The 21,123-nt window shown below is 42.5% G+C and overlaps 1 protein-coding gene and 1 long non-coding RNA gene across 4 annotated transcripts in view; one reads left to right on the forward strand and one right to left on the reverse strand.

Annotated features, from left to right (window-relative positions):
- ZEB2 (zinc finger E-box binding homeobox 2) overlaps positions 1–795 on the reverse strand; it is a 116,764-nt gene extending 115,969 nt beyond the window's left edge. The window contains exons 1-2 of one of the 2 annotated variants that reach the window (XM_017834737.1): positions 508–724; positions 305–403 (exon numbers count right to left, since the gene is read on the reverse strand). The gene's annotated coding sequence lies outside the window, so the exon portion shown is untranslated. Of the gene's footprint in view, positions 1–304 lie in introns of both variants that reach the window. The other variant, XM_017834736.1, reaches the window with a different exon arrangement.
- On the forward strand, positions 357–5,966 carry LOC108507089. 2 transcript variants are annotated; one of them, XR_001877956.1, is made up of 4 exons: positions 357–466; positions 574–641; positions 1,487–1,625; positions 5,746–5,966. It is a non-coding gene; the product is annotated as an uncharacterized LOC108507089 (long non-coding RNA). The 2 variants fall into 2 exon arrangements; XR_001877955.1 differs by lacking the exon at positions 357–466 and having other exon boundaries at positions 527–641.
- The last annotated feature ends 15,157 nt before the right edge of the window (positions 5,967–21,123 follow it).

Genomic DNA, 21,123 nt, shown 5'->3' on the forward strand with positions numbered 1-21,123 from the left:
CACCTCCCGTACCTGGCTCACAGGTAAGGGGAGCAGGGGTGGTGGTGGCACAGCCCCGAGCGCCCCGAAACCGCTCACCCCTTCCCGGAGCGGTGTTGGAATGACTTCAGGTTTCGGTTAAAAAAAAAATTTAAAAATAAAGAAAAAAAAAGAGATTTTTTCGCCCCAAGTATAAACAAGCCAGAAAAATTAAAATACTCTCGAAATGAAATAAGCCTGCTAGTGCGTGAGGTGGTCTGAGTAAAAAGAGAAGAGGAGGGAAAAAAAAAAAAAGGGAGAAAATGGAATTAAATTCCGAACCTACCTGCGAAGTCTTGTTTGTAGTTTTGGCCAGAAATGGTGACAAGAAAAAGCATGAAGAAGCCGCGAAGTGGAGGAGAAAAGGTGAAGGGAGATGCAGCTCCTGGAGAAATTGTAAAAAGCCTTGCAAAGAGTTGTCGGAAGGACCGTTATTCCTGCTGGGCAGGTTAGGACTGATCTCTTTCTGCCACTCCAGGAAACACAAACCTGGGGACGGACTGACGTGTTACGCCTCTTCTAATGACATTTTTTTCTTTTTCTTTTCTGTACGAGCGAGAGGAGAGACCCTGCAACACACGCCACCTATCTTTGTGGGGAGGGATAATTGGAGAGCACCAAACGTGAGCATCATGTGGAAACGTGATCGCCAAGTTTCTCTCTGGGAAAGGATCTGGGATAGATTATACCTTGAAGTCTCCGCGAACGCTTTAGCGGCAGAAATGCAATTCCACCTCCTCCCGCCCGCCCCCCCCCCCCCCCCCCCCCCCCCCCCGGAAACTCACCGCGCCCCGCCACCGCATCCCAGCCCCTCCGGGGTCTGCAGCCCCCCTGCCCCACGGATGCGACCCTGCCCTTCCCCCCCCGGCCCCGGCTGCATCCTCTGCCACCCCTGGGGCGCATCCCTGCTCCCCCCCACGGCGCGGCGCATCCCTGCCTGTGTGTCCCCCCCGCTCCCCGCATCCCTTTCCCTCCCCCAGGCGGAATCCCCCGCCCCCTCCCCAGCAGGATCCCGCCGGATCCCCTGCCCCCAAGGCTGGATCCCTGCCGGTTCTCCCATCCTGGGGCGGGATCCCTGGCGGTTCTCCCCCGGCGGGGTCCCCCCCTCTCGCCCGCCCGCGGAGCCGGCGAGGGGCCGCATCCTGCCCCGCACCGTCCCGCTCCGCAGCCCCGCGCGGAGCTCTCACATCTTGCGGCGGGGAAAACTTACCCTAACATAAAGCCTAGAAACTAAACTCTGTTCGGGCACTGCAAAAAAGCTGCCTGGCTTGTTTTGGTGCTGTTTTATTTTTATCCTTAACGCGTTTCTTTTAGGGCTTTTTTTTTTTTTCTTTTCTTCTTCCCCCTCCCTTTCATTTCAGCACTCATCCAGGTTATTTGAATAGTCAGCTAAATCTGAGGGGGGAAAAAAAAAAGAACCACCAACCAAACGTGCTGAGATCTTACAGTCTATCTGTTTTGTTCACAGATATGGATCAGGGGTGAGATGGGCTCTTTTCCTGGCTCTGCTCTTCCTTGGAAGTAGCTGAATGAGCAGAGAGACAGCGTGGACAAGTAACGCGTGGGACTGAACTTCAGGGAGGTTACAAGTTTTTCACCTTTTTCAAGTATGAAAATTAAAATAAAATTACATATATAAAAAAAAAAAGAAGGGAAAAAAAAAAAAAGCCCAGACTCCACCTTTGCACTGAAGGGATTGGTTATGCAAATATGGAAGGGGTTTCCTGGCAAATACAGCTTTCTACTGTATGGTTAATTAAATCATCACTCAAAAGCCTTCCAATGTGACGCTTCTGTCGTAATCCAATCAGGTTACGTAGGTCCTAAACAAGAAAGATATTTTCCACATCTGGAAGTCAGCAATTTAGCAAGTACTGCACATTATTAACCAATTCAGAGCCCACTTCCCAGGGGGATAGTTTTTTCTCTTTTTTTGAAGTTTAAGTGTTCTTAACCAATGCTCCGCCGGTTTGTTAATCAAAAAACTGGTTTGCACCGCACGTAATCGAGAAGTAATATCGAAGTAAGTAAAGGCAGCCCGAGCTGGGGATGCTGAGCGAAGGCGTTCAGCTGCAAAGGGGGCTGGTCCGGCTGAGCCTCCAGCCGCTCATGCCCAGCTCCCAGCACAACCCACAGCCGTTCCTTCCTCTAAAAGAGCTCGAAATAATATCGGTGCAAAGAGAAACTTCGCGTCTTGCCTGCTCGTATGGTCCTTTCCCGAGGTAAACGTGGGGCTGCCCAAAGGGCTGCGTTAAAGAGCTGTGAAACAATTTCCCTGCTCTGACAAGAGTTCAACCTATTACAGCACTTTATTTCTTTTTTCTTCTCCCCCTCCCGAAGAAAACCGAAACAAATGGCACACTGATCCCACACTGCACTTTTACTTACATTAAGCTTAGATAAACTGCTCTTGAACTGTGCGTTGAACGTGTGCCTAAAGCAAGAAGTGGAAGGCGAGCAATAGCGATAGGGATTGCGCTTCAAAATGGTCCTGCTCAGGGAACACCTTCCTGACGGTTCAGCATCGCAAAGGAAGGAAGGGGACCCCCCCTCGCCCCCCTCGCCCCCCCCCCGCCGCGTGTCTTTGCAGCTCGTCAGAGCCACTGAGATTTGCTTGGGATTTTTTTGGTCATCTGTGAGTTAGACGGGACTGGGTGCCCCTGAGAGATGCGGGGGAGGCAGCGCATAGAGGGGTCTCCGGCAGGGGCATCCAAATCCCCCCCCAGGACGGGAAATAGCCACCAACCCCCTCTCTGGGTGTCCCCCTCCCCAACCCCGAGCTGCAGGAGGAGTGAGAAGGGAGAGGCAGGCTCTGGTGGTTTGCTGCCGCTGAAATCCCCAACTATTGCAAAGGTGGGAACAAGCTTCCCTATTTTTTTTTAATTATTATTATTTTTCTTTGTATTTCTTATTTTTCCCCTGCTGTGAGTCATCCTGGCTTTGCTAAAAGTTTTCTTGTCACTGTTCTCTAAATGCCAACATGATTTTCCTGCAGCATGCCTGACTTCTCCATGCCTAAATATACCTGTATATGCAGAGACATATCACACACACACACACATGCAAGCACACACACACAGACAGAGTGATGATATCTTAATGAAATATATAGCACGGTGCAAATATCTTGAAATCAGATTCAAGTATTATTAATTTGAATTAGATCCTCTCAGATCCAGAAGGCATTGCCTATAAATCAAGGGCAGTCTGGCAATTCCTTAAAGAGCTAAACTGAATTTAGATGCATATGATAAAAAGAAAGAAAAAGAAAAAAGTGAATGCTAATTACTGACTCGCTCGATTTCCACTCACCCACGTTTTCTAGGAGGATAAGGGGAAAAAAAAATCAAAAACCCAACCAACAAGTTCTCAAAATACATTAATCCCATTACAAACTCCTTACATATTGTTCATACATTTCCAGATTAGAAAACGAGAGGATGAACTGGAGATTATGAGAGGCTGCAGCCTAACCCGCAACAGGCAGGACTGCCATCGATGTTGTATCATTAAAACATATACATCCGCAGCCACACTAAAAAACAAACCCTCAGACCGTGTGATGATGCTCAAGGGCTTTAAGGAACATGTTGGTATTGTCAGATAAACCCTATTCATAATTTTGCTGGTTGTTCTTTCAGCCCTCAATCTCACAGTGTCTCCAGCTCTGAAGTGCTTCAGCAGGGTTTGCATCGGAGCAATAAACTGCTCGGATCTTCGCAGGAGTGACATAGCACCCAACCTTGTTAGATGTTATTTTAATGTGGGATGTGGGGGTGTTTGTCATTGTTTGTTTATGTTTTTATTTTTAATTTTTGGACGCCGGACATAAACATTTAGCAATCAGCTAAGCCCTTCTGAGATGGAATTTAACCTTAATCCAGGCGATGATTTCCTGCCCTGCTCTGAACTAATAACGGGCGTGCAGCTTCTTTAGGAGATGGAAATAATGACAGTCTATAGATCCTGCCTTTATTGGGGTGGTACTGGCAGCCTGGCTCCCAGACCCTGCACCATCAGCATCCCCGTGCAGATCCTATTCCCTGCCCTATTTTAAAACTTTTGCAAATCCAGTCCCCCCACCCCATCAGTTTAAATGCGAGAGGAGCCAAAATACCCTCACAAACTCCAGCTCCCTCCTTGTGTAGAACTCCCAGTGCTGTGGCTTGGGGATGGTTTTAAGGGGAGTTCTCTGGGTACAGGTTTTAACTCTTTTCCTCAAGTTTTCCTGTGTGAAAAAGAAGAGAGTTAAGATGGGAGCAGCCTGACCCTGGTGCAAACCTGCCTGAGTGAAGCCATGGGGGGAAGCTTCCTGTCCTCTCAGTGGGTTTCCCTTCATCCACCAAAACCTATCATGACCATGACCCCCTTGTAGATAACCCTATGTCCCCATCCCTGTGTGGGTCTGTAGAGCTGGCCAGGGGCAAATCCTGCTGCAGGGACAAACCCTACCATGAAAAAGAGTCTGTGCAGGGAGAGACCCCCGAGACCTCCAGGTAGCAAGGTGTGACTGGCAGGGGAGGTGACCAGCCACCCAGGAGGGCTTCAGGGTACAGGTCCTGGAGGACCTGGGCCTTCTGCTGGGACCTTCTGTCATGGTGGCTTTGTGGGGACCTGGTGGCATGGGCTGGGGGGATGATTCATGGCCTTATTTATTTAGATATGTTTGCTTTTTCCCTGGCACAGGGTGGTAACGGGGACTGTGTTTTCTTGCCCGTGAAGAAGGAGGAAAATCAAGGAAATAGCAGCAAAACTGTTCTGGCTGATAAGTTTTGACTAATACATTTTAGAGGCTGGTGAAGACAGTGGTTTAGCACCTCTAAATAAGCTTCAGCTGCTTTGAGGCTTTTCCTTCAGGTCTTTCATCGCCATAACCCTCTAATATTTTCCCCAAAGTGTGGAACCCTTCCTGCATCAGGGATTAAACATCCCCATGTAGGGGACCCAGATGAGATGTGCCCACTTGCAACGGAGCCTGGGGAGAGCATCCTTTCCTCCCCACAGCTCTGCTCCGCCGAGGGAGCGGCTCCTGCAAGAACAGGGGCTCCCTGTGGGTTCTGGCTGCTCCTCATGATCAATCTCTGGGGTGCTGAAGCTGTCCTTGCCTCGAGAAGAAATTGGGAGACTGGCAAAAAAATAAAACCCCCAAACAACCCCAAACCAATGAAAAAAAACCCAGGGTGGATTATTTTCTGCAGTCACCTGTGTTGGTAGAGGATAAAACAGGCTGGAACAATTTTTGTGAGTGGGGAAGGCCCCACGTGGCCCCAAGATGCTGCTGGATACTTTTTCTCAGTACAGGTGTCCCTATAAACTAAGATTTAGAAAGCAAAGCCTCTATTTTTTCCCATTTCCACATGGAGGTGTGGGCACAGAGGACAGGAAGAAAGGGTCAGGGAATGACTCTCCCCCCAGCTGCTGCTGAGGTATTTGGGAAGAAACCTTTTGAATCAACATTCCCAAAGTTTTTGAGTTCCTCTGCGGAAAACCCATGTAGGGATAGGATATGAGCCAAAAGCAAGGGAAAAGATTGTCTGGCTTTAATTTATCTATCCCTGGGCATTTCTAACAAGCAGATCACTGTAATATTTAATCTTGTGCGAGTCCCTGCACGTTAAAAGTGAATCTCCCTGATACATTTTTCTTAATTTTGTCATTTATAAAGTTGCTTCTGACGGCCTAGAGCTGCTCAGCTCCTGTTCACAATGTCTGTCTGTGTGTCTGCAGTGGGAGAACAGCATCCACAGGACCCCAAACCTCTTCTCACACTGGGCAGAGAGCAGTGAGCAGCGAGCATCCTCCATCTGCTGTCCCGCACCGTGAGCTGGAGATGCTTTTTCCTTCTCTTCTGGGATCAGTGCTGAAGTTCGGCCACATTTCTTGGCTCAGTTGGCAGTGATTAAAATTCACGGCTCACTTTTGTTTATAGTTGGTTGTTTACTTTGTTGAATTTTTAAAAACTTGTTAGAATGCAATTGAACACAGATTCAACAGTATTTAGGCTTGAAAAATAAAGATGCATTAGAAAGATGCCTATTATGCTTCAGAATTATTAATTGACATTTTTATGATGAATAATTAATCATTTGAATAATTTTCGTATCTCTGATCTGAACACATATTTGCATATCTAATGTCTGATTTTAAATGTGGTTTCTTTAGTTGCATTCTCCCAGGACAAAGACACGAAGTAACATCCTAATGCAAAACTTTTTTTTTTCTTTGCACTCGTAAAAGTATGTTTATTGAAATGCAAGTTCCTATCTAGTTATGAAGCTGTTAATAATCTATGCATGACATATATGCATTAATAAGAGGGTGAATCTTCTGGATATGAGCACATTTAGGCCTCATTTTCTTAAATGCAGTGGTGAGGTTTCCTGTAGTACATACATGTTACTTAAAACCATGTGGGGTTAAGCTAGGAAACCATAAAGGAATATCTCAGACACACAGCGTTCCCGTCTTGTTTATATGACACTTAGTGAGAAGACCAAAGGTTGTTTCAACTTGAGGTGTTTGAAACATCAAGAACTTTTAATATAAATTTCTCACAGCGTCCTCACAGCGATCCAACATCAGTATTTTCTGGTTGTTTTTCAATGTGCCTCAATCATAGACATCAAGGCCCCGCCTGCTCCGAGCTGGTGGCAATAAAGGAACAACTGAAGCTGCGGATCAGTTATAAGTTGGTCAGCAAAGAGGTGCAAGTGATGGTGCTTGTTATGCAACCCCGCTCAGCACTGGGTTGGTGTGAGCACAACTCAGCCACAGGGGGAACAGAAAGGAGGAAGGGGCAGCTGGACAAAACCAGAAGTCAAAAGGTATAAAAATTAAATGAAAGAATTAAAGGAGTAGCCTCTGATCCACTGCCTCTGATCACAGGTTAATTGTTATAGCAATATTGCCCTGCCTGGCACCCAAGGAGTTGCTTTCACTTACACAAGATCTGATTTTGATTTATTAAGAAATTAAAGCTTTGGAGAATTTTTATTTAGTGGCACATTTAAATGTATAGGATGTCCAAATATTCTGTGTATAGCCTCTTGGCTCCTTGATGTCATACTGAAGAACTAGGGTGATAGTTGCTCTAGAAACACCTTAAATTGATGAATGATTTAGATGTAGCAGATAAGAGAAATTACATCAAAATGGAGGCACGAATACAAGGCCGTGTTTAATTTTTTTTAGTGCCATTAATACAAGGTACACAGTACATATACAACGTAAAATGAAAATAAAAGCTTTTAATATCTTTTTTTTTTCCACACCAGGTAGTAATAAATATGCCCAATATATATATATATATATTTATGGTGGAAGTATATTCTATAGACTGTGGAAATCTTGTGGGCAATATCTGACAGACAGACACCGTACAAAGCAACTGTGAAAGTAGTTCTCAGAATGGGCTGAAGTTATACTGAATAGGATGTTTAGCAGTTGCATATGCTCAGTGATAACAGATTCCATTTTTTTTTTTTTTTTTTTTTTTTGGAAGGGTTCAATAAAGTTGGATATAGTTTGACTGCAATAGATTTTTTTTTTTTTTTTTTTTTAATTCTAGGAAGGGTTGAATTTGTAATAGCAAGAGTGGTAAACTTGAGCAATACTTGTCACATGGAGGGCTGAGCTCTGAGCCCAGTGACCAAACCTGCCATCGCTGTGGCCATCAGGCTGGTGGCAGTGGCAGCGAGTCCTCTGCAAAAGGACGAGGTGGGAATTGGGGTTAAACCTCTGCTTTTTGGTTCTAAAAGCAGGAGAGAAAGCAAACACCCCTGAGATGCTCCCACACTGCTTTGCAAAGCAAGACAGCACTTTTAGGGTTGGGGTCACCCAGCTACAGTGCTGGGGGGAAGGCATCCAGTGCTGAGAATCACAGAATGGTTTGGGTTAGAAGGGAACTTAAAGTTCATCTCATTCCAGTGCCCTGCCACGGGCAGGGACACTTTCCTCCAGGCCAGGTTGCTCCAAGCCCTGTCCAACCTGGCCTTGAACAGTTCCATGGAAGGGGCATCAAGAACATCAGCCAAAGCCCCTTAAATATGGTTGTGTCTTTGTGAGGCCAATCAACAACTTTGTGGTGGATTTATTAATGTAGAAAATGGAGATTTTTGTTTTGTTTTAACCGGGCTGAATGGTGAATATAAATTCTACAATTACACAGTAGCCCCTGTTCTACTTATTTGCGATTGGATCAAATTTCCTTTTCCCCGGCTTTCTTGGCATCTCCCCATTTCCCCCACTGACTACCGATTAAGTTAATAGAGGTGAAATTACCAGCAGAGAATCTGGGTGCAAAGCTGACATTTTGATGGCCATCCGAAAGTTCCAGAGTCGATCGATTGCCCCAATTATTTCTTATCACCGCCCTGGGGAAAACATGTTCCTCTCTCCGCGACTCCCGGAGATTAGCTGTGTATTTTAAAATCTGCAGAAACACAAGGGTTACAAAGATATTTAGAAAATCCCAGATGATTCAAAACAATTAGATACTGCAGCGCAGTTTCCAAAGAAATTCCATGTGTACAGGATTGCCCAATGTCTGGAAAATTGCTGCCGTTCTGTGGGTGGCTGCTGGCTGTATCAGATTCCAAGAGAAGTAGAGGCACAAGGCAGCGACTGTTGCACACCTAAACTGCAGATTTACCCACGAGCTGGCAGACATCCCCTTCATCAGGGGTGGCATCGGACTTGCCAGTTCTTCTGTTTGCTTCCCTCTGACTATCAGCATCATCTCCAGCCTGTCTGTGGATAGAGGCTTGGCCAACTGGCCCCTTTCCAAGCCCAAATCTTAGACTCTGGGTTATTAGAGCTGTCAAAAACAGGAGAAATATTTCCCCCTCCCCCCCCCTTGCCATGAAAGCGTTCTCCAGGTTGTCACTCCTTCCCCATATTACGGTTTAAAAACGTTTCTTGGGAAATTTCCTGGCTCCTCTCTGGATCATTTGCTCTGTGGTGTCCCAGGTCAGTGTCATGCTAAAGGTACCAGCATTTAAATAAGTCCTTTCCCCACAAGGTTGGTGTTAGGTGCATGTACACTCCTACCAATGCTTTTTACTATATCACTTAAAACTTGCTCCAGGCAGCATCTAAACTATTTTAAACCTTACCATCCTTTTTTTAACACACATCAGCTATCCTGCTTCAAATCTCTGACAAGGATGTGAAAACCGCAGTGTCAGAACAACTGCTGCTCTCTTCTTGGATTCTGACAAGCAACCTTCAACCTGAAACCCTCTAAAAATGGCTATTTTTATCTTTTTTATTTAAAAAAAAAATCAGAAGCTACCAAATTGACTCTATGCTTTTTCCTTGTTCTGACAGGTTGGAAATGGGTCCGAAAAAATGTATGAGGCAGAACATGGTAATACTGTTTGATGTTCACCCTGTGGGTCCACACATATCAATGAGTCCACCTGTCAACGGGCCTACCACAAAGAGGTTATGAATGGGTGTGATTTTCCAAATTCTGGGCCAGGGAGGAGGCAAAATGGTCTCTGGAATAATTTTGGCAGCCTGGGTTGTGCTGGTGTGATCATTGATGCCCTGGGCTCCAGGAGTCAAGAACTGCAATCCTGAGTCTCCATCTCCTGTATCGTAATTTGAATGAGCCATGTCCCCACAAGGAAATATATTTGCAAGGACCCAGATCACTGCAGAGGGATATTCATTTCCTACACTGTTGTTTTGATGTTTTGTGGAGGCTGGTGGGGAGGTTCAGGGCAGCAAAGTCAACCCTGGATGACTTTAAATCTGATCTATACCAATGGCTCTGCTGGGGTGGCTCTCTATGTGCAAGACCTCTTTCCCTACCAAGCAGGGGAAAAGCAGAAGTGGTGGAGCTCAGGGAAAATAAAAAAAATCTCTGCCACAGCACAGCCTTGGATGTCTGCTATTGGGGCAGGGGAGTGCCTGAGTGAGCTCCTGTGCTCCCACCCACCACCAGCCCTGCCTGGCAGTGGTTACTGCCTATGCCAAAGCCTGCCTGGTGGTGGCACTCATTTTTGGGAGCACAGGAGACATCAGTGATGTCTGTGTCTGGAATTTGGAGACTGGAATTTGTGGGGTAGCATTTCGGAGGCAAGAAGTCAGATGTGAAAAGTCACATCTGATATTTCATGCTGGAAAGTGGATGTGTTTAGAGGTGGAAGCAGCAGAGAAAATGACGTTAATCTACGCACAAGGAAGGGCAAGCTCTGCCTCATAGGGAGAAATATAGAGCAGAGACTGAAAACACTGCAAATATTTGTTCTCATTGTCAGATGTTTCTATAAAATCAGTTGTTACTGAATCACCACTGAAGTTACTGAGCACTTAAATAAGCACAGAGTGAAAAAAGCTAAGTCTAATTATATGTTTCATGCCATTTACAGAGGTTTCCAGGGGATTTTCTTTTAATAAAAGTGCAGTGCATCAAAAGGAATAAATCCTACAATTTTGTTATTTACAAATCAGCTGCTTCTGCCTCGAGCTGACAGACTTATCCTCCATCTTATACCCCTCTTTCCACCCCAAAATGCACCCAGTACTTTGGCATTTATACTGATACTCTTCAAGTACCTACGAACTCTTTTATACTCCTTATGTTGGTAAGCAAATGGATCAGAAGAAAATCATCACAAAGGCATAAAAAAATATTCTGAAAAAAAGATACAGAAAAAAACCCCATAATGTTGAAAAACATGAAACATAGATGTTATCCAGATGAAGGAAACAAATGCCTTTTACATCCCTGCCCACCGATTCCTGAAGATTTCAAATCGGAAGCCTAGCTGGAGATATGATGTAATCAATTAGTTAAAATGATTTACTAACATAAAACATAACACCCTTTCGATGATTGATTTTTATCCCCCTCGCATTTTTTTTTCCCCTGCCACAACCACTCTGCCCCTTTTCTGACTCCAGATTATTTAGCAGTTGACTTTGGTGTTCAGAGTGTTGCATATCAATCCCCAGGACCAAAACATGCCACTCATGTTTTCTCTGCTACGTAATCTATTGATGAAGCACCTAACCCTGCACCCTCATCTGTGCTTCAGAGAGGAGAGAACTGTGCTGAATCAGGCCCATAACTTGCTTCTTGTTGAGGCTCCCAGTGACAGGACCCGAGGGAATGGCCTGAAGTTTTGTCAGGGGAGATTTAGGTTGGATCTCAGGAAAAGTTTCTTCCCCCAGAGGGTGGTTGGGCACTGAACAGGCTCCCCAGGGCAGTGGGCACAGCACCAAGGCTGCCAGAGCTCAAGGAGCATTTGGATGGTACTCTCAGGCACAGGGTGTGGCTCTTGGGGATGGTCCTGTGCGGGGCCAGGAGTGGGAATCAATGATCCTGGTGGGTCCCTTCCAACTCAGCATATTCTGCGATCCTATAATACCCTGCATTTAGAGGTGAAGAAAACATGAGAACCCAAGGGTCACCTTCATTCTTGTCCGACTTGGTTGCTGTTGTGATACAGGAGCGTGGCTCCTTTTGTTAATTAAAATGCTGCATGCAAAAGACACCAGAAAAAGAAAGGAATGAAAAGAAGTTGGTTTCTCTCAAGTGTGAACATACCATGTGTGTATCACACAGTCTACACGTGTCTTACAGAGGCCTTAGACTTGCCTTGCAGCAGCCCTGCCATTCCAGGATGGGCCTCTTCCCTCAGCAGATGCTGTCCATCGAGCCAAATTGTATGATTGTTTTGTGATATGGATATATGTGGACTGGGGACTGAATTAAGGACATTAAACTCAATTTCCTTAAGACATGAGCCAGATTTTAATATTGCAGCTGTCCAGAGGTGAAAGGGTAATGAGGACATGAGGAATTCCTGGACAGGAAAGGGACACTTGGCCCAACAAGTCAGTCCCCCCTTCAAGTTTATTACAACACACCTCCCCGTGTTGTGGATATATCCTCCAGCCCTGTCTGCCTGTGTAAACATGTCTGGATATCTCTTCTGTTCATTAATACTTTGGTTCACTCAGTGGTTTTATTTGACATAGTGCCTACTACGCTGTGAATCAGATCGCTCTACAAGAATTCACTGTTTATTCTTAGACCTTTCATTTTTAATTGGCATAATCTGTTTGGTTTTTTCCTTTTTAAACTCACCAGATACAGCCACTACCTCAGCCCTCAACCTAATTATGAAAATACTAATGTTTAGGTCTTTTTAAAAAAGGATTAGGCTCAGACTTCATTTGTATCAAGCATTTTTAACAGCCGGAAACAACGATTGCTTCATATCTTATTCCTATTTGAGTCACTAAAGTTCTTCTCTGGAAAAGGTGATCAAAATTGGAATTAGTGGAGAAAAATCTATCACGTTCCTTGAGAGATAAGAGCTCTTTTGATTTGCAGGCTATCCTTTTCTGGAGTGTCCATATCACACTTTATTTATACTGAATTGGCATTGATTCAAAATTGATGCTTGACAGATTCAGTGCAGTTTTTAAGGTGGAGTGGGACTTTTGGAAGTCAAGTATTAACTTATAATGATCTTGTAAAGTCAAGAAACAGCCTTGAAGGCTGGTGGGAGGAAAAAGGCTCCCCAGAAATCGTTAATGTTACAAAGATTTCTGACTGCTAACTGGTTTTCACTTATTAAAAACTATCTCCCTTTAAATTTTCTGCTAGCAAAGTTGAAGGGGAATTAGCATACAGATGCTTCCTCAGACATGTAAAAAACCCTGGGTCTTTCCTTTCCTCTGAGGCAACTCAAAGTAGAGTGGCATTAGAGCTCTCAACACAAACGTGGGGAAAGAAACACAAGTTACAGATAAACCTGAGTGATTTTCAAATTTCAAAGATCGATAGGCTGGTGAAACAAAAATACTCCTAGTGAAGCATAAAGTGGGAAGCAGGTAAAGTAGATCACTTTGTGATGCAAGATTGAGAAAAGACTCTTAAATTTGTTGTTTAAGTGCATTGAAATCCTAGAAAATCAATATATTAACAATTATTTCTGATATCTAGCTATACTCTCTTTTTTAGGGAAGCAACTTGCATTTACAGTGACTAGGAGGTTTGATTTATTTATTTATTTATTTATTTAGAGATTTTCCCCTGAAAAAAAAGAGACACAGCTAGCAGAGGTTGTTTAGGGGAAGAAATTCTGCACTCCGTTGAGAAACACTGAGGTTTTATTCAGGAACCACGATGGCAGCACTGGGTGAACGGGGAACTTTGAGAAACTTGGAAACGGAAGAAAAATTAGAAATCTCTTGGTTTCAGGCAGGTGAAGTAACAGTTATGACAGAAAGGAAAACATGGGCATGCAGCTGGTTAAAAATTAATCAGTAAACTGTATCTGACAGGCACAGTAAGCTTCAGGTTTATATCCAATATCCACAATTGTTGAAAAAAAAAAAACCTGTAAAAGTCTCAAAAATAATTTTACTGTTGAATTTTAAGGATTGAATCCAACCTTACCAGAGAGCTGATGATCCAAAGAAGAATTGAAAATGCCACTCTAGGCCTGGACAGGGGCAGTGAGAGATGTAATAGAGATTTCCCATGGCATCTCTTGGACTGCAAACACCCATAGCTTAAATCCCTGTGTTTTTAAAATCCTTGCCTAAAGGAACTGATTTGCAGAAGTGGAAGTTGGTGTAGTGCCTGCTCTTCTGTGAGGGTCCTTGCATAAGGATAATAAAGAGAATAATTGGAAAAAATTGTATAATAAGCTGAAATCTTAATCTTTGATAAATGCTCATTAGATCATATAGTTTTGGTCTTACAAAATGAGTGAAGTAGACATGAAAATAAAGCCAAGGTTGGACAAGTAGTTTTAAGAAGCATGAATGTAAAGGTTGATAAAAGTAGAAAAGTCATTGTGAGCAGAGTTCATTCTTAACTAATTCTTTTTTATTTAAATACCTGGTGAAATTCTGTGTAGTTCCTGTGAGGGACAAAATGACAACTGAAAAAAAGTCTTTCGTTAAATAACCTCAGATGCTGGAGTGAACCTGCTCAACCCTGTTCAGCAATCTTTTAATTTCTTTTTTTTTCATCAAAATTTATTGGAGGACATATCCTTCTCTCAGATGAAAGGACTTGAGTCCTGTTTTTGTGTTCTTTGCCTCTGTGCCAGTTTATTTTCATGGAGCTGGTCCATGGGGAATATAAAAAAAATTGCACAGGGAGTGAGGTCAGGGGTTTCCAAAACCTCTCCAAGTTTTAGGAGGCCCACCCCCATTTTCAAGAAGCACACTGAAAGTGATTACAAACTGTGTTTCTCAGCGAGGAAACACTTTTGTAAATAGGATTTAGGAGCCATAATCTTTTAGGTTCTTCTGAAAGAGCATCAGGAGGGCTGTCAAGCTCCTCCAGCACAGACCTGAGCCGTGGCAGCACAGAAACAAGACCCAAGAATTTTGTCCTGTCCCCTGATCTGGTGGTTGTGCTGAGCTTTTCTGGAGAGATCTGTCATCCTTGAGGCAGAAGGGGAGTGCAGTGCTTTAAAGCTACACGGGCCTTGGGTTCAAGGGAAACAATATTGGCTCTGTTAGCAGACCCTTGCAGTAAAATCATGAGGTAACCGTTCCTGGGATAGAAAGTCTCACCTAAACACTTGCCTATTAAATTGGGATAGAAAAAAAGAAGTTGGCCGTTTTTTTAATTTTTTTAATTTCAAAAGATTTTAATCTCCTCTAAATTCTCCATCTCCTAAGGATTAAAAAGCTCAAAGCGTCCTCTTATCTATTCCTTCCCTTTTGCTGGAATTCCAGTTGCTCCCTGAGCTCTTCCCTTCTCTCCAAGCAGCACCTGGGTTTGCCTCTCCCCTTTCCGTAACACGCTCCACTATTTCTTCCCGTCCCTCTGCCAGTGTCGGGCGTGTTTCCACATTCCCCCCGAATCAGAAAAACCTGTTTACTTTGCTCTCTCAGCTCCGGGCTCCGGCACAGCAGCGCGATCCCGGTGCTGCTGATGCTGCATTTGCTGCTGATGTGGATCTCGCGTTTATAGCCGGAGTTAGACAATTGCTGCTCGAGCTCCTGTCACTTTTATGTCCCTGGCACGATTTGATACCTTACCTTTGATATTCTGATTTAATTCTTTTACATAGATTAGAGACAAGACAAGCTCCTAACCTGACCCAGGCACTACCCTGCCAATCTCTAAGTCACTCGGTGAATGCTGTTTGCAGACTGTTATCAGTTCATTAAAGTTTGTTATCATTTATGCAGTGACTCTGTACCTTGCTGGCAATCTCTAGTGTAGGATCTTATCAAACAGTCTTCTGAAAGTCTAGGCATATTGTATACCATCCATAGTATTTTTCTTGTCTACCTTGGTAGAGATATCTTTGAAAAATTCCAACAAATTATTTGAGCAACATTTCCTGCTCATAAATCCACGTTGGTTGACTCTACTCAAATTAGGATTTTCAGTGTGTTTCCTCACTAAATCCTGCAAAACCGTTCCTATTCTATTTTTCATAGCCATGAATTGTGTTATGTTAATTTGTTTATATTATGATTTAAAATAATTTTATATGTATGAATTCCTCTGCATATGCATGTGTACATAAAAGTGTGTATATGTAATGGAGATTATATTGAAGTATATTGGGCCTTAAAGACGAATATGTTAAAATTGTTAATGCAGTATAAAATGCAAAGGATAGAGTTAGGGACAGATCTTTGGCTGGAGTAAATGAATTTGACTTTGAATACATTTTGCTAACTTAAATGGTGTTAACTTGATTTATGTGAGCTGAGGAGTTAACCCTTATGCACTGCGCTTGCTCTACTCCAGTGCCAAAAGATCAAAATTACTGCTGGGATGCCTCTTAACATTTCTGATTTATTTTCTCTACCCACATTTCTTATGGATTTCTTTAGCTCAAGAAGTGTATGTTTATTTGCTACTGCAAAAATAATTCTTAATGTTTTACTAAATGATATACATTATGTAATATTTTGTTTCAGATTAGTGATGACTCACACTTTATTTTTCTGTTATTTGACTATTTTAGGATGTTTACTATCCTTCCCAGCTTTCTGTTCCCATCTATAGATCTTTCTATTACAATGATGAACCTGGCAATTTCTGGTGAATACGGTAAGTGGTTGATTAATATTAGATTCATGCTTAGATTGATTTTAATATTGGAAAGCTAACATCTTACACAGGAAACAGTCCCTCCCCTTGAATTGAAACCAAGTGAAAAATTTAAGACTAAAACAAATGGAATTGGTACAATCAAATCCCTATTGGACCTGTTTAACAGGTGCTGTAATTTGGGTGCTACATCCTCCATGAACAGGTCTCTCTGTCTCTGATGGTATCCACGTATCTCTGCTGAAGTGTGATGATATTTTGCCTTAACTATACTCTGGCTTATACATCATGGTGAGGAACAACCAGTGAATCACTGTGGTTATGGTTCCAAACAGAAACATTTTTCATGGAAAAACAAAAATCTTTTTCCAAGGTTTATTTTTTTTTGAGGAAAATCGGGTTTTGCTCTAAAAGAAGATTATTTTTCATGAAAAGAATTATTCTACTTCTTTAATGAATGAGAAAGCAAGTCTGATAGGAAGGCTTTTAACCCAGCTGGGACCACCTTTATCTCACCTGTGGCAAAAACATGAGATGGCAATTGGATCTGAGTTGAGCTTTCTGTGCAAGCCAAGGGAAGAACCGGTCAAGATGACACTCAGTTGAGCCAGGAAGGGTTTTGGGGGCACCACATGCATCACTCAGCAGCCTGGGAGCATGCCAAATACTGTGGGGATCCTTAACCTCCACACCACAAGGGATAGACACCTCTCTTTCAATGGCAGAGAAGTCTGCAGTGTTATAAAATGCACAGGATCAGTCACCAGAGCTTGTTTTTGCCTAAGTTGGTGATGGAAGTGTGTCCAGTCCGAGGGAAAACCCAGTTAGTTTTAACATTGGTCTGAAGGAGACCTAAAAACATCATCTCACATTCAACAAGCTTCAGTGATTGCCGTCCACACCTCTTGCTGGAGATCTTCCATCTTGGGGGAGAACTGGATTGTAAGCACCTGCTCACAGGTGTACTGATTAAATTACAGTGTTTAAATATATAATATATGGAACTGGACACCACTCCTCTGGTCATGGGACTGCCAGAGGTCAATTCCATTTGTAACCTGCTAAGCTCTTGGTATGGTATGTCAGCAACAAAAACATCTAAAACTGTATTTGTGAGTCCTGGAAGATGAAGTCCTGTCTTCCAAGTACAGCAGGAAGAACTTTTTAGCCAGAATAACTACAAAACATCCCCCACTAAAGAACATTTTCCTGGTTCACTACTCTCAGATTACCTTTATTGTGTGTTATTGGTGCACTTCCCCATTGATTGGCTGTATCAATTCTTTTGTTGTTGGTGAGATTTTCTCTTTAAATGAATAATAAGAGCATATTTAGGTTTTAATTGTTCTTCTGACCCAAGTCTAATCACTTCATGAATCTCCTAAGTTTTTCTTGATAAGAATGTTTTCCATTGATTTATCCTTTAAATCTATGTGGATCTTTATCATAGTGAGGTTTGAACTCTCTATCATTAACTTTTAAACTTATATTGACATTAAATGCGATTAAAGTTAAATTTTATAATTAAAATTAATTTTATAGCAGCACACATGCCTATCTCCAAGCATGGGGCTCAGCATAGCTACTGGCTGCTCACTGGGCTAATAGCATTGCTGCCACAAACAAACTTTGTTAGCTTCCACATAGTTATCATAGTAATCAATACCTGAATAATTAAATTCCTCCATTATCAAATTCTAGTCTTCTTTATCAGCTTTTCCTCCACCAGTAATTTTGTTGTCTTAATCTGGTTTCTTCTCGGAAAGTCTATAGCAACCTTGGAGTTTCACTAGATAATCTTTCCTTTCTTCCCTGTTAAGTTTTGTAACCCAAATTATTTGGAGGCAAAATCTGAGATCTTTAAAGAAAATTTCGCTGAGTGGAAGGTTGATCAAACTGTATTTTGTTTTGTTTTAATACAGACTACTAATTTTATCTTGTCTTGCCCTTGAGTGAAATCCTATACTTGTAAGTATTTGAAATTGCCATTAATTTTCTTGATTCATTCTCTTATTGATTTTCTTTCCAACTATTTCCATCCAATGTATCTAATAATTATTAGAGATGAGGCAAGAACCAAATGCCTGCATCCATACCCCTCCCTCTGAGCATTGTGGCTCATACCCATCTTTAATTAACATAAATGCAAGCAAAGAAGTCTCCCAGACTAAACCCCAATGTTTTAATGTTAAATTCTTACCTTCACCATTTTCTGGTGCATTTGGACACAGTTTTGGTCAGGGGTGACTTCTAGAGAAGCATTACACATCATGAAGCTTCATGCTCCTCTCAGACCTGATGGTAAATGACTCGAGCAGGAAGGAAGGGGAAGGATTCCTGGTCCCTTTTATACTCCTGCGAAATCACTCCAACCGCTTTCATCTGTTCATTACTCTATAAATGCAACACTTTCTGAAGGAAATTCACTGTTGAATTAAGGGGGAAAGCGGGACACAAAACAAATGGGGGTGATAATGAATTGAAGAGATGATCTGAGGAGCTCATAGTGCTTCATAAGCATTAATTAATTAAACCTGACTCGATCCCAGTGAGGTAGGTATTAGGGCCCATACTCCAGTCCTGGCTGTGGTGTGCTATTTCTGTATCTCAGATTCATTCTCTTAATGTGCATTCTGATGAGAGGACTGAAATGGAGTCTGACTAGTAGAGATGACTGTGCATATATTTAAGCTGTGAATATTCTGCACGATGAGCCTTCGTATGGAAGCAACTTTATTTTTTTTTTTTAAATATAGCCTTGTTCCTGAATAAAAAACACATGATAAATGAATTGCACAGAGAGCACTGAAGGGCTACTGATGACCTGTAGTTATGTACAATGTGTAACTTATCCTGTTACTGAATTAGGGTGACCGGAACTTTTCTTTCTGTTTCTGAAAACCTGAATACAATTCAGTGAGTGTATTTTATTTCTTTTGTAATAAATTTTATATAAATTCTGTAAGAATTTAACCTATTTTATCTGCAATATTTAGAGGTGTGAAGAGTATGCAAATCTCTTAATGATCCATTATAAAAGTTATTCTGAGGTTTCAGTGCAAAAAACTTGTTTTGTTTTCAGTACTGATGTAGAGCTTTGACTCCTAATGATTGTTTTCCCTCTTTTTTTTTTTCCATCCTGCTCTAAACAAGATGTTGTTTATTACTTGAAGCATTATATGTAAGCCCCAAGAATATGTTACATGTGACTGGAGCTTTGGCAGACTTTGAGAAACTGAAGTTTCCAGAAATTTTGCTATGTTTAAAAACCAGAGCCTTGTTTTAAGGAAAGATTTCTACTTCCAAATGTGTGGTTGCCTGAACCTTTTACATTTTCAAGTCAGATTCCTCTGCCAAATAACACACTGTACCTTAACTATAATAAAAAAGCAGAGACTCTGTGTTTATAAAAACATTACAGGAGCAACTGTGATCATATTTCTTGAATTTATTCTATTCATGTGCTCAAATATGCATTTTTAGAGGGAGCTCTCCATCGCACCGGTCACTTACAGGAGTAGAAAATGACATGTAGAGGCAGAAGGCTGGCATAATGCAACAAACCAAACTGGTAAAGTACAGGAATTCGGAGCCAGACCAAAATATGAGGTCAAGGAAGTTGCTCTTATAATAATAGTGGTTATCTGTTTAATGTGTGATCTGGCAGTGGTACCACGCTGACCATAAGCAATTACACATGTTTCTAAACTGGTGGTACACGAGCCCTCAGCAACTACACACAAGATAGATGTGCTGTGAGAAATGGGCTCTCGCTCTATTCTTGTGGTTCTTCTTGCTTCATATCAATTAAAATTATAGCTTAGTAATAGATAGAAACTCTCCTTGTGTAAAATAATGTCTATATTCCCCCTATCAATTGCCATATACTTAAACTCCCATAGTGAAACCAGTTTTATGAAGCAAGCTCCTGTCTGAGCTGATAAATGCTGCATAATATTCTTCTCAACAGACATGTGGTTAGACATGATTTTTCTAACTCTCTGGTTGTTATTTGAAATAGCTTTCTTTACGATCAAGTTCTGATGGCGGTGTCCGTGAATGATGCCCTTGTTCTGGATTTTGTCATGCAGGAGCCTGAAAGTGAGCTAAGCTCCTGGAGCTGACCTCACAGGAGTTAAAAGCAGGAAGGACTATGTGATACCAAACTGCCTGGGCACAGATTAGGCCCTGGGAGCTGCTGTGGTGTAGCCCTGGCTCTGAAACCAATTTTTCATGACTTTGGTGAATTCGCTGGACAGCACATCTCATTAGCTTTTAATAGACTTGGATCCCACTGTTAAAACAGCCTCTATGTCCTTTTCTGTAAGATGGGATTGGAATGTTTTCCTGGGCTTAGGAGGATGTGGTTGGAGTTGGAGCTGTGTAGTTGAGCTAACTGTGGTAGAAACTGTGCTAATGAGCTATGAAGACACCCCAAAAAGCCTCTCCTCCCCAAGAACAAGCATTTGTGTTCGATTTGGCTCCTTCAGCGTAAGTCCTGTGATCGCTGGCTTGAATCTCTGCTTTTGCACAAGAGGAGCTGTGGCCACCAACCCTCCCTTGCCCTGAGCACCAGCTAGAAATAATCACTTAAAAAGCAGCATGTGACCTGCTTAAAACAAGTCCCAGCTGAGACATAAGCTGATGGTCTTCTGAAGGCACTTCATGTGGCTTTGGCTGTTGCAGAGGTAATGACTTGACATACATTCTTAGCAAAATCAGCACAGAGACCTGCAAGGCATCCCTGAGAGAAGTAGTTTGTCTTTGTTGCCTGAAAGACTGAATTGAACAAGGATTTAATGACCAGAGCATATCAGTTAATTGTTGGTAATTTAGGAGCCGTATCAGTGGCCATGCAACAGTCCTGAAGTGGTTCTGTGGCCACAGCCTCTCACATCACATTAGTGCACGTGCTTTGGCTGTCACTTTGGGGCTTCCCAAATGTAGCCCTTCATCCTTTTACTTTATGGAAGCGCAAAAATAAGGGCTGCAAAAATCTGTGCTTGTGGCAGAGAGCTAAATAGGGAAATGCTCACTGAGGAGCCGCCCCC

The sequence above is a fragment of the Lepidothrix coronata genome, unplaced genomic scaffold, assembly GCF_001604755.1.
Source record: "Lepidothrix coronata isolate B3197 unplaced genomic scaffold, Lepidothrix_coronata-1.0 Scaffold238, whole genome shotgun sequence".
Taxonomy (NCBI): domain Eukaryota; kingdom Metazoa; phylum Chordata; class Aves; order Passeriformes; family Pipridae; genus Lepidothrix; species Lepidothrix coronata.